The sequence below is a fragment of the Bos taurus genome, chromosome 13, assembly GCF_002263795.3.
Source record: "Bos taurus isolate L1 Dominette 01449 registration number 42190680 breed Hereford chromosome 13, ARS-UCD2.0, whole genome shotgun sequence".
NCBI classification, from domain to species: Eukaryota; Metazoa; Chordata; class Mammalia; order Artiodactyla; family Bovidae; genus Bos; species Bos taurus.
Window position 1 is genome coordinate 78837728 of NC_037340.1, and position 12083 is coordinate 78849810.

General features: G+C 43.7%; 1 protein-coding gene across 1 annotated transcript in view; it reads right to left on the reverse strand.

Moving 5' to 3' along the window:
* The window catches only part of ADNP (activity dependent neuroprotector homeobox), a 31076-nt gene extending 19950 nt beyond the window's left edge, over positions 1 to 11126 (reverse strand). The window contains exon 1 of the mRNA NM_001206031.3: positions 10961 to 11126. The gene's annotated coding sequence lies outside the window, so the exon portion shown is untranslated. The remainder of the gene's footprint in view (positions 1 to 10960) is intronic.
* Between the last annotated feature and the right edge of the window lie 957 nt (positions 11127 to 12083).

Genomic DNA, 12083 nt, shown 5'->3' on the forward strand with positions numbered 1-12083 from the left:
ACTTATTGTATGATTCCATTTACATGAAGTATCTAGAAAAGGCAAATCTCAGAGACAGGAGATTAAAGTTGCCTAAGGTTGGAGGAGTTGTGGGGGCAGGGAGGGAATAGAAGGTGCCTGCTACTGGGTACTAACTAGGGTCTTGGTGGGGTGAAGAAAATATTTAAAAATTAATTGTGGTGATAGCTGCACAACTCTGAATATACTAGAAAACATTGAATCATATACTTTAAATGGGTGAACTGTATGAAATACAAAAAATATTTTAAGCTGTTAACAGGCCTAAGATTACAAAATGTAGATAAGGTGACGAACACAAATAATTTTACCCAAAGACAAGACAACAGTAAATACTGGGGTATACTTATCCTTCCAGATTTTATGCATGCATAATTTTTCTTAAAACAACAACAACAACATACACACAAAAAGGGAATCAATGTATTTTATTCAGCATTTACTCACACAGCAAGAAAACCCATATTGCTTGAAAATTTTCTAAATTAATTTTTAAGAATTATGCATTCCAATATAGCAGATACTAGCCACACATGGCTCCTATGCACTTAAAATGAGGCTAGTCTGAACTGAGCTGAGATGCTTTAAACTTCCGCCACGCTACCATCACCACTATCCATCTCCACAACTCCTTCACCTTGCAGAACCGAAACTCCATCTGCATCAAAGAGCAACGCTCCATCTCTCCCCTCCCATATGCACCTGGCAACCACCACGCTGGTGGCCTCTATGATTCTGACCACTCGAAGTACTTCACAGAAGTGGAATAATAAATACCTGTCCTTTTGTGACTACTTATTCTACTCAGCATAAATGCCTGTAAGGTTTACCCAGCTGTAGCATCACATCAGATTTTCTTTCCCTTTCAGGCTGGACAACATTCCATGCTATGTAGGCATCACATTTATCCATTCACCTGCTGGTGTACACTTGCTCTTTCAGCTACTCTGAATAACACTGCTGGGAATATGGGTGTACAAGCAGCTCTCACAGACAAACGTGTGTGTTGCTACATCACGTGGTAACCCTGTGGCTCTGCCATTTACACTCCCAAGTGTACAGGTTCCAATTTCTTCACCTCCTCACCAACACTTGTTTTTCTCTTTTTGACAGTAAGCATCTTAATGGGTGTGAGGTTATTACTTTCATCATAATTTAAATTTGCTTTTCCCTAAAGATTAGCGATGTTGAGCAGCTTTCCATGCACTTTTTGGCAATTAATATATCTTCTTTACCCATCTAGATTTGCTTTTAAGCATAACATATATTTGAGATTTCCAATGCTTAGTATGAAAAAAAATGCAAAGTATCTCATAAATAACCTTCCAAAAATAGACTGCATGTTGAAATGACAATACTTTGGATATGCTGGATTGAAAATTATTCATTTCACTTTTTATTTTTTAAAAAGTAGCTACTGGAAACCTGGAAAAACCTCAAAGATATTATGCTAAGCAAAATAAACCTGTCACAAAAGACAAATATTCCATGATTCCACTCACTTGAGACACCAAGAGTAGTGAAATTCACAGAGATAGAAAGTAGAAGGTGGCTGCCGAGGACTGGCAGGGAGGGGAGAGTGAGGATTTACTGTTTAACAGGGACAGAGTTTGCACTTTGCAAGATGTAAAAGTTCTGGAGATGGATGGTGGTAACTGCTGCACAATAATCTGAGTGTACTTAACGGCACAGAACTGTACACTTGAAAGTGGCTGGTTAACGTGATGCATCGATTTTATGTCCTGTATATTTTACCACAATTCAAGTTAAAAAAAAAGTGACTATCAGAAAAATACAAGACAAAAGTAGTGAATACAGAAGCAGATAAGGCTGTTATTAAGTATCTGTTAAGACTGTTTAAAGCTTCCTTTGAACAGGATAGATCCTTTAGAGCAAGTCCTGGATGTAATAAAAGAACTCTGAAGGCCTTGACAAATTTCTAGACCATTTTGGACTATATTAAATGAGCGCTTCTCTGGTAATACATGAATGGCCTCCAAACTGTTAAGTACTTAAAAAGATAAACCTTAGTAGAGAGTTCACTTTCCTGGCAAAACTGCTTCACTCCAAGAGACCAGGAACAGAGGACTATATCACTTTTGTCCAAGATTGTAAAATTCACTCTGTCTTAACCAACAGTTTAACCCAGGTAGGGTTACTTTAATGAGAAGTTCAATTATATTTTTATTTTGCAAAAAATTGAAATGATTCTACAGCAGGTAGCAGCAAGCAGTACAGAAATTTTCACATAATTTTCATGTATTAAACTTTCAAATCACTTTAAGTTTCTTTCAAACAGTTACAGGATAGAACTGGACAAAAGGAGAGGCCCTAGGAAAAACAAAACAGGAAGCCTTTCCAAAGGTAACAGAATGCTGAAAAATTTAACAGCTTAAACAAGTACTGTTTCCTTTAGTGTTGATGTGGTTCATCAGTACTGAACCAGAATCTAACGGGAAGTAAACCACCTAGTTCACCGCATTGTCAGTCACCAAAACTATAATCACATTGTGACTCACAAAGTTTCAACACGCTCGTCAGTGGCTGGCACATGGCATGTACTCAGTAAGCGCAGAATGAACCAACAGTCCCTGTCTACAAAGGGCTTACAGAGCTGACTCCCTATATGCACACACACACACACATACGTATATGGAAAAAAGAAATGCGTTCAGATGCGTCACAGATTAAACGTTCTGAGGCTAAGAGGGACAGTTCATTCTCGGCAGGGGTGGTCAGGAGAGGGTGGAAGAAACTCCTGCACTGTGGCCACCGTGTTCAGAGAAAAACCTGCATTTACTGCACGGCTGCTCCCCGAGCTTCTGAGATCTGAGGGAGCGCACACACACTGCAGAGCTGCCTGCTCCATCTGGACAGTCTGCAAAACAGCCAAAGCCTAAGGTGTAAGGTAACAATATACAGAAGTGATAGCAGAAGGACAGAGGTAAAAAGTTGAAGCGTAAAACTACAGCCGACCTCAAAATTTGTTTTCCAGCAAGACTATATTGGTTTTATGGACAAAAATTCAGCTTCCTATCAGCCACGTGTAAAAAATCTCTGCCCTTCATACCTTTAAACTTCTGTAATACAATAAGTAGGGCGACATAGTACAAGTACTTTTCTTGCCCTGCTAGAAAAGACGGTACAACATAGTGAAAAGTACAGCTCTAGAGCTCGACAGATCTAGAGATCTGTTTAAATCCTTGCTCTGCGGCTTACTAGGTTTGTGACTCTAAAAATGTTACTTAACCTCTGGAGGTCTGTTTCCTAGGCCATAACCAGTATAACACCATTTCACTGTTCAAATGTCAGAAGAATCAAGATGAAGCCAATTAATGCTTAGAGCAGTTATTACCTTAAACTAGATCAGAAGCTACAGCAATACCTTTGCAAATTATGCGTTCATACCAGGATATAGTCTTTTAAAAAGCACAGACTATTGTTATAACTGAGAATCAGATGTGGTTGCCATACATGTTCCTGAATGCATTATAATGTGCATTTATACTTACACAGATTAGTGTTTCTATACATCACTGTGAGCCATTTATGTTAGAGTCAGCATATTAACTTCACAAGTTCTGTGGCACTTATAATAGTTAATGCAATAGAGCATCCACAAGTACCCAAAATAAACCTAGGTGACTTAGAAATACAAAGGTGTGATCTAGAATTTGCTTATAAAGTACATGTGTACTTATAATATAAAATTTGGGTTACTCCTGTTAAAAGGCTTTCAGGCAAAAAGACTAGTGCCTACAACCAGAAACTGTCACTTTTGAGTATTCAGATTTCAGACAAGAACCCTAGAGAAAATGACTGAGAACATGTCTTACATCCCAATCTAGCTTCAGGGAGGGTGTGAGATGGGAAGCATTTCCACATTTCCTCCATTTTAATAGGCGCCCCAGCAAGGCAGGGACACACCGTGGTGAGTGACTCCAGCACTACGCCGCCTAAGTGGAACTGCACAGCCTCGGAACGGCTTGCTGTCAATGGATAACCAGGTTTCAGAGATGTGACAGAGGGAAATCAAATGAATTCACAGGCAGGTCTAAGAGGACATCCAGATGTGTCCATTTATAAATGTGCATTCAATAGCCTAAGATAGAAAGTAAGTTATTTTCAATTCCTTAGTAAGTTTTCCATGCTCTATCAAAACTAGTCAAAATAATTTCTCCATAGTAATGGGACATGTTTTTCTTACTATTCTTGAATAACAAAATACATAATTTTCTTGAATTACCTTAAGCTATCTCCTACAGTCAAGGCTTAGCAAAAGCATTATTCTTACAGCAGGTTTTGCCACTTGATGACTCAATCCTTACACTTTCCACAAAAGCTTTATTTTTCTGATCTCAAACCAGGATTCTTAAGCACTCCCTGCATTTGAACACAGCGAGTCTCGCTTCGTCTTCTTCACCAGAGCAAGAATTAATTGCTGACTTAAAATGTACAATATGTAAATTTTAATAAATCCCACCACATTTCCTCTAGATAGAGGTTTCTTCAGATACATTAGGTTTCAAGAGACCACTCATACAGGTCCTCAATTGTTGCCAGCTCCCACCAGAAAAGGAAAGCCTTACAAATTTTCAAGGGAAGCTCAAGTTTCCATAAGCTCTTAAATGGGAGCATAGAGGGTTCAGAAAAAGACAGAAAAGGCAGAAGGGCAAAAGACAGCAATTATCTGTCTAAGCAAAAATTACTGCTCAGAGGAGAGAAGGAACAAGACTGTCCTAAAACAAAACACTGGGAAGAGCAACAGACCATAAACAAACTTTCCTTTCAGATCCTTATACAGGCAACTTCAAACCTCACACAGTTGCTACTTCTTCAACTACCACTGGCACAACTCTCACTCATCAAGAAGCTAGTATACAGCCAGATGCTTTAACTGCACGGCCTACCTGGGATCCTTGGGTGTTAGCTGACATCCAAACACACAACATCACTATGGAGTTACGAAGCACTCATCTGGGCCCTCATTAGCCCAACAGCTCACAGGGGCACTATAAAAGCCTGTGCTCCAAACACAAGCCTGGGAGCCGGGCCGGACACATTCCAAAGCTCACTTCACTGCTGCACACCGCAGTGCCTTGATTTCCCTACTTGTGAAACAAGGACAGTCCTCAGAAAATTGAGAATGGTTTATAAAGTGCTAAGAAAATGATACCAATATTAAAGGCTTTGACCAAATCATATGTGAAATGACATACAAACAGCTCAAAGCTAAGAGACTCCATTACAATCTACACCCTTACTGGAGAAGCAATTAGGATGTGGAAGGATTTGCTTTTAATTCTAAGAGATGGTCCACGCAGGAGTCTCTTACAGATTCCGTGCGTGTTTTTAGCCACAACGCAGTCTTATACTGTGGCATACGTTCAGGGCGGTCTTCCCCTGGTAATTCTATTCAAAGTCTTTCATGCTCTTCTCCTTAATTTTCAAGCCTTTATTTCTGGAACACTGCTAAAATTCTTGAGATAATCAAGATTTCTCTAGCTGCTGTCTTGGAACTAAGCTAGGGATCAATAAAACCAAGGAGGCCTGTGACTGCATCTGAAGACAGAGGACAGGAACACATACAAGGAGAGAAATTGTAACTGAGGACTGTAACAGTGAAAAGAATTCTGCATTTTACACTTATTAGAACACAAATGTGCACCCCCTCATCAAAACTCACTTTACATAGCTGGCTCACATTTTACCTGTGACTTCCTGTATACAAGCATATCCCTATAGAGAGAGATATGTATCTCCCAGTTTGAGAAGCCTGCTAATATACAGAGAGCCTTCTCCTTCCAGTGAAGCAGAGGATGAATTCTCATTTCCACCGACCCCTCAAAACTGGCAGATTATCAAAGACAGGTTGTGATCAAAACAAAGGTATAAGGGGTACTGAGACCCTAAGAGACTGAGGGAACCCTATCCTCCATCCCCTCACTTTCCAATGAACTGAATCAGGCAAACAAACAGAAAAATACAGTCACGTGGAGCGGTGGCCACTCAGCAATCCAGGTGGAAGGTGCCAATGTGTAAACAAGAAACAGCCTCGACGTTCAAAATATCAATTCACTTAATTAGTGTGGGGTTTGGCTCACACCAGGTTCAAACACCAAGTTTCCAAACTAACAACACAAACCGTGTAACCAACAGAGATGCACATCAGCAAAACCTGGCATTCACTCCAGACTTAACGCCGCAAGTTCTTATAGAACCAGGGGAGGAAAACCTTTCTAAGTTTACATGATGCTAGCAACACATCAAGGTCTGTGAATTTAATTATAATTAATACACAGTGAGTAACATTTCTCTTCATGTTCATGCCTCTTAGGCAAATAAATGAAAATCACACTCTCATGGAAAATATTTCACCTTCTGAAGATATAACAGACTCTATGAGGTTTTTTAAAAGTGAAAGTCCTTTGGAAGTCTAGGTTGAACAAGTAGTTTATTACATAACAGTACTTGAGCATCTTGATGTAAGCTATGAATTAGTTTCTAATCTTATAAAACAAGAATTAAATTTTTGTATTTTCACATTAAAAGAAAAGTTTAAGATTTAAACAGATTAAAAAAAAAAAACAAAAAACACCCTGACATTTAATTGATTTTCTCCCCCTGTACACTTAAATATATTGTTTTAAAACATTACGTCTGATATTCGGACTTTTTATCTATATTTTATTTGTATATATCATTTCAACACTAAAAAAGTATAATGTGTGTGTGTGTGTGTGTGTGTGTGTGTGTGTATATATCCACCCATCTATTAAGAAAATCAATCTGCCAAGGTCTACAACAACTTATGCATTTTGTTATTTACGCATGGTTCTCAAAAGAAAAAATACTACTTTCAGAATAAATTCTCAAGTTTTCTTTTTATTTTTCCCCTACCCAAGGAGGGATCCCTACTTGTTCCTTTATAACAGAACAGCCCTATCTTCCTTATTAAACTGTATTTTTCACAATTAAATGTGCAGTCAGAATGTGTACATTAACCACCAGATTGCTACTTAAATACTAAAAACTACTTTTAATATTTTCTAAAACTTACCAGTAGTTACACTTCAATATATAATGCACCTAATGTAATTATACTTCTAGCAATCAAATACAAATAATAAACACATGTAGGAGTGTATGTCACTAATAAAATCAAAAGCCATTTTTATTTGATAAAAGCCTATCGATTATTTGCAAACAAGTACACATTCATGGAAAGGTTTGTTCTGATCAGAGAATGTTTCAGGTTTTTAGAAGCTTAGCAACTCTTGAGACGGGGTCATCAAAATAATAATAATCTAGAACTTACTTGCCATTTAATCTATCCAACTTGGTGGCATTCTATTCTTAATATAAACAGTATTATAACTTTTCCTGCACTCCGGTTTAAGGGAAAAAAGACAAACTGAAGTAAAACAAATTCATAACAGGTATGTTTAAAACCAATGACTTTCAGAATAAGGAGGACCAAGGATCTTTAGAGATTCAGTCCAACTTCCTCTATTTCCTACACAGAGACTTTAAGAACCAAAAACCAAAGATTGAGTTAGTTCAAAGTAAAGCAGTCTCTAGTAAGGCAGTGTTAGGAAATTTTCAAAATGGGCCAAAGACAAAGGAATATTTACCTAAAGTTCAATTAAATAGAATACCCATTCCCCACCCTCTAGTTAATTGAGGCTTTTTAATAAACCCTCACAGTTTACCTAAATTTCAGCCCTTCAAGGCCAACTGTTTCACCTTTTTTTTTGAACGCCAAAATCAGGAAACCTTTGAAATTGCAGAATTTATGCTTTTTAAGAGCTCACAGCAAGTTTTCCTGTAGGGGGAAAATGGCTATTACCACTAAGGACATCAGTTAACATTGTATCTTATGCGTAATTTACTCAATCAAACAGAAACACCTTCACAAACTTCACCTCCAACATAACCCTCAAAGAAGAAACTTTATTCAAATTAGTCATTTAAAAAGTTGTACAACTCTATATCAAACACAAATTCAGGTCAAAATTTTATCTACTTAACAAATACTAAACAGTATTTAAAAATTACAAGTAATACCATTTAGATTATATATCTGATTCTTCTAATTACTAAACAAATTATAAAAGCAATTATAGTTAAGTCTCTAATGGAATACCTGAACCAAGCTGCCTCCTTTTCACTCACCAAAATGTTACTTGGTAGCAAATGTCCAATGCAAATTCTCCCTTAAGCATCAACTGGTTAAATATGTTTCAAAGACTACAACATTTATTTTCCCAAAGATTTACCTTGGTGAATCTTTATAAAACACTTGTATCAAGGTCTTAAAAGTACCCCGAGTGTCAATAAACACTGCCAATCTTTGGTAGCAAGTACATGTTCATGGAAAGGCCTGTTCTGATCAGAGAATCTTTACGGTTTCTAAAAGCTCAGCAACTCTTGAGATTGGGTCATCAAAATAACAGTAATTGAAAACTAAAGGTACTTTATACACAAGAGTGCAGAATGAAAATCATTAAAACAATATTAGCAACTTTAAAATTTTCTCTTAAACAAGCCACAAGTCATTTCTCTGTTCAGAACCCATGTCAGCAACCAGCTCTAACCAACCAGCTCTAACTGGTTCCTTGAGGAATGTGGCTAGGCTGAAATTTGGAAGTGTTGGCTTTGGTGGTGACCAAAGAGGAAGAAATCTCTGGCTTCCCTGTTGCTGCAGTTCCCACCCTCCAAAATGAATATACCCACCGGTGTGAATTGACAATGTGGTCCAAAGAGCAAGGCAGGAACGGAGTCCAGATCCTCAAAATGGTAGGACAGGGCATAACCACTAGGCCACCTATCAGTTCAGTACAAAAAGTACAACCCTGCGCATCATGGTGCAAAAGCTGGGGCCTAGGTTTCGCATTGTGCATCTCACACCTATGGAAATAACAAGAGGAGTAAAATCTACAGAAATCAACACACCCTAAGAAGGTGGGTGCTCACAGAAGACTGGTGTCAACACTTTTGCAAAGGCGGTTGGCTACTGGGATAATGAATGGCAATTTCAAGTCCAAAGTTGGAAAGAAGCAAAATTTTACAATCAACTCAGTTGAGTTTAACAGTGGAGAACTCAACATGGGCTTGACGTTTACCAACAAAGCTTTGCAAATCATGACACCCATCTACATGCTTATGAAAATTACTCCCCCACTAAAATCTAACATCCCTCAAGGATTTTGAACTCTCAAAGAGTTGAAAAGACATGGGGCCATGAAGAAGGAATGAAATCAACAATACTCCCCCAAACCTGTTACTCTCAGGTTTTGAACTTTTCCCTTTACCATCTGACCTTGGAAAGATATGGTGACACATTCAAAGCTTAAGGCGGAAGAATTCCAGAGGAGGGGGAATCTGTGTACCAAGATGTGGCAAGGTGATTCGTCAAGAACAAATGTGGATTGTCTAAGGGTCAACACTTTGAAAAAGTCAAAAGAGAAAACTTCTAAACTGCAGGGTGGATTCTTTAATAGAAATAAAATCACTGCTCTTGACTCACTTGATCCTTCACCATGTTGCTGTCAGCTCACCAACTAAGAGTGTCAGAGTGTCTTGCTGGGTCCATTTTCCCATGGTCTGTAGAAGGCGCTGTGAAGCTCATCCTGCTCTAGCTCTGGGGCCCTTCCCCCCTCTGCAGCCTTACCCAGTGCAGGGAATGCGCCCCCTACTGACTCCAACACTCATCGCCTTTAGCCGACTTGGCTGCGGTGCATTTTGGGTGGGGGCTGGTATTTTCTTCATGGCCATAAACCAGAAGCAACAATGCAGATTTATAAAGAAACTCTATCAAGCTACCCAGGAGATTTTTTTTTCCCTTTCGTTTTGAAGGTTCAAGACATTGGCACAAGAAGCATGAGGGAAAGGGCTTGGGTCTGTGGGGATGGACAGCATTAAAATGGCAAACACAGGAAACAGTTTGGTTCTTTTTCCCTCCTAAGCCTTTGTCTGAGAAATGGGGTTATGGCAAGAACTGTCCAGAGGAACGGGGAAATGCAAGAACATCAAGAAGACTCAGTGTGGTATGTGTGTGGCTGAAAAGAATATTAGGTCTTAGCGCTTGGACTTGGGCAGAAGAGGAAGAGAGGTAATCGCGCCTTTTCCAGCAGACAGGCATCCAGATTTGGGGGGGAGGGGAGGGCAGGGAGGCAGTCCAGAGGAAGAGAAGATGTGAATAAATGGGTGCTCAAAGAACTATTCCCATTCATTGCACTAAAAAACCAAAAAACCCAAACCAAACTCGCAGCTTTCTGGATTTCCATTTTTCACCATCTTATTGCAAAGTTGGGGCTCAGAATGCTCGCAAGAGGTCGTGCTGACCAGGCAGCTGCGATTGAGAAAAGGGGGTAGTGGAGGACTCCGTGGTCAGGATAGAAAGGAGCTGGCATGTTGGGGAGGAAGGACCGCACAGGGGAGGCAAAGACTTTCACTTCGTGCCCTGCATGCTCCCCGCCCCCCCAACCTGTCCCCCCTCCCCCAGCTAAAGGTGGGGAGACCCGGCAGAAGGCTCGTCCCAGGGATTGGGGGTGTGCGTGGGGGGCTCGTTTGGGGTGGGGGTCGGGAGAGAGGGATTGGTTCCAAGGATGGGAGCAGCTCGGTTCTCGCTGGGGGCGGGGTGGAGGGAGATGCCACTAGCGGCAAAAGCTCTGGCGGCCGGGGCGGCTGCCGGCCTCCGCGGGCTCGCGGGGCGGGGAAGAGGGGTCGGGCTGCAGGAGGAGGCGCCCGGACCCCGGAGCAGAGCCCGGGTAGCGGTCCGCGCCGGGGCGGGCGCTCCGTCGGCACCGAGTGCGCAAAGGCAGCGCGTGCGGTCCCAACAACAATGCGCCCGCGGGGCCGGCGGGCGGGAGCCGCGCGGGCCGAGGGTCGGGGGCCGGGGCGGCCGCGGGTCCGCGCGCGCGGCGGCCGCCGGGCTTACCTTGACTCGGCCTCGAGGCGCGCGCGGGGCCGGCGTGCTCGGGGGCCGGGCGGCGGCGGCGGCGGCGGGCGGATGGCGGCGGCACGGCGCTGGCGGCGGCGAGGGCGCGCCCGGGGCCTCGTCGCGCTCCGGCTCGGCGGCCTCGGTGGGCTCCGGCTCGCGCCGCGGCCGCGGCTGCTGCCGGGGGGCGCGGCGGGCGCAGCAGAGCGGCGGGCGGCGGCGGCGGCGCGAGCGGATCCCTCCAGTCCCCGCGCGGGCGGCGGCGGCGGCAGCGTCGTCGAGCGGTGCAGACAAAGGAGGGGCGGAGGGAGGAGACGGAGGGTGTGGGAGAGGCGGCTTCACCGGCGCGGGCAGGCGGGCGGCGGCGGCGGCGGCGGCGGCCGCGCTCCTTTCGCTCCTCAGCAGCGGGGACCGAGAGAGGGAGCTGTGTCTGAGGAGACGCCAAAATCCCCCTTAGCGCTGCCTGCGGGAGGGGGAGGGGGCACAAGATGGCGGCGGCCGGGGGGGGCGGGAGTTCAGTTCATGGATCCCGGCGGGCGGCGGAGGGGAGACCGGGCCGGCGGAGGCGGCGGCGGCAACGGGCGGGGGAGGGGGCTGATCCCGCGTCTCCCCTCGGCAGACAATACAAGCGCTTCGGAGCGACTCCCCGAACCTGCCCTAGCCAAAATGGCGGCCGAGAAAGAGCGGAAGTGACGTAAGCACCTCATTAGCATAAGAGGACTCATTGTCCAGCTAAGTAGGGGGGGCAGTGGGGGCCAGTACCCCTTCCCCCCATGCCCCCCAAAGACAACTCTCACTTCCATATGTGCCTGCACGTAACTTTTTCTGAGGGAGGGTGGCATCAGCACCCCTATCCCCGCCTCAGGGAAATTATATAATCCCCACTGAGGGGGAGCTCTCGCGAGAACCAAAAGGATTTGCCATTGACCCACTAGGAGGCGCCGCGGATAATGGCCGCAGTGCGCTTCCATGGCCCTTGTGCACGGCGGGCGCCTTCCTCTGGTCACAGCGCCGACGGCGGAGGTACAAGCAGCGGGCCGCAGCACGCCCTGCACTCAGTCAGGTGGCCGTGCTGGGGATCCCTGCGCGGGCCCGGCTGGGCCTGGACTACATCTGGCGGGAG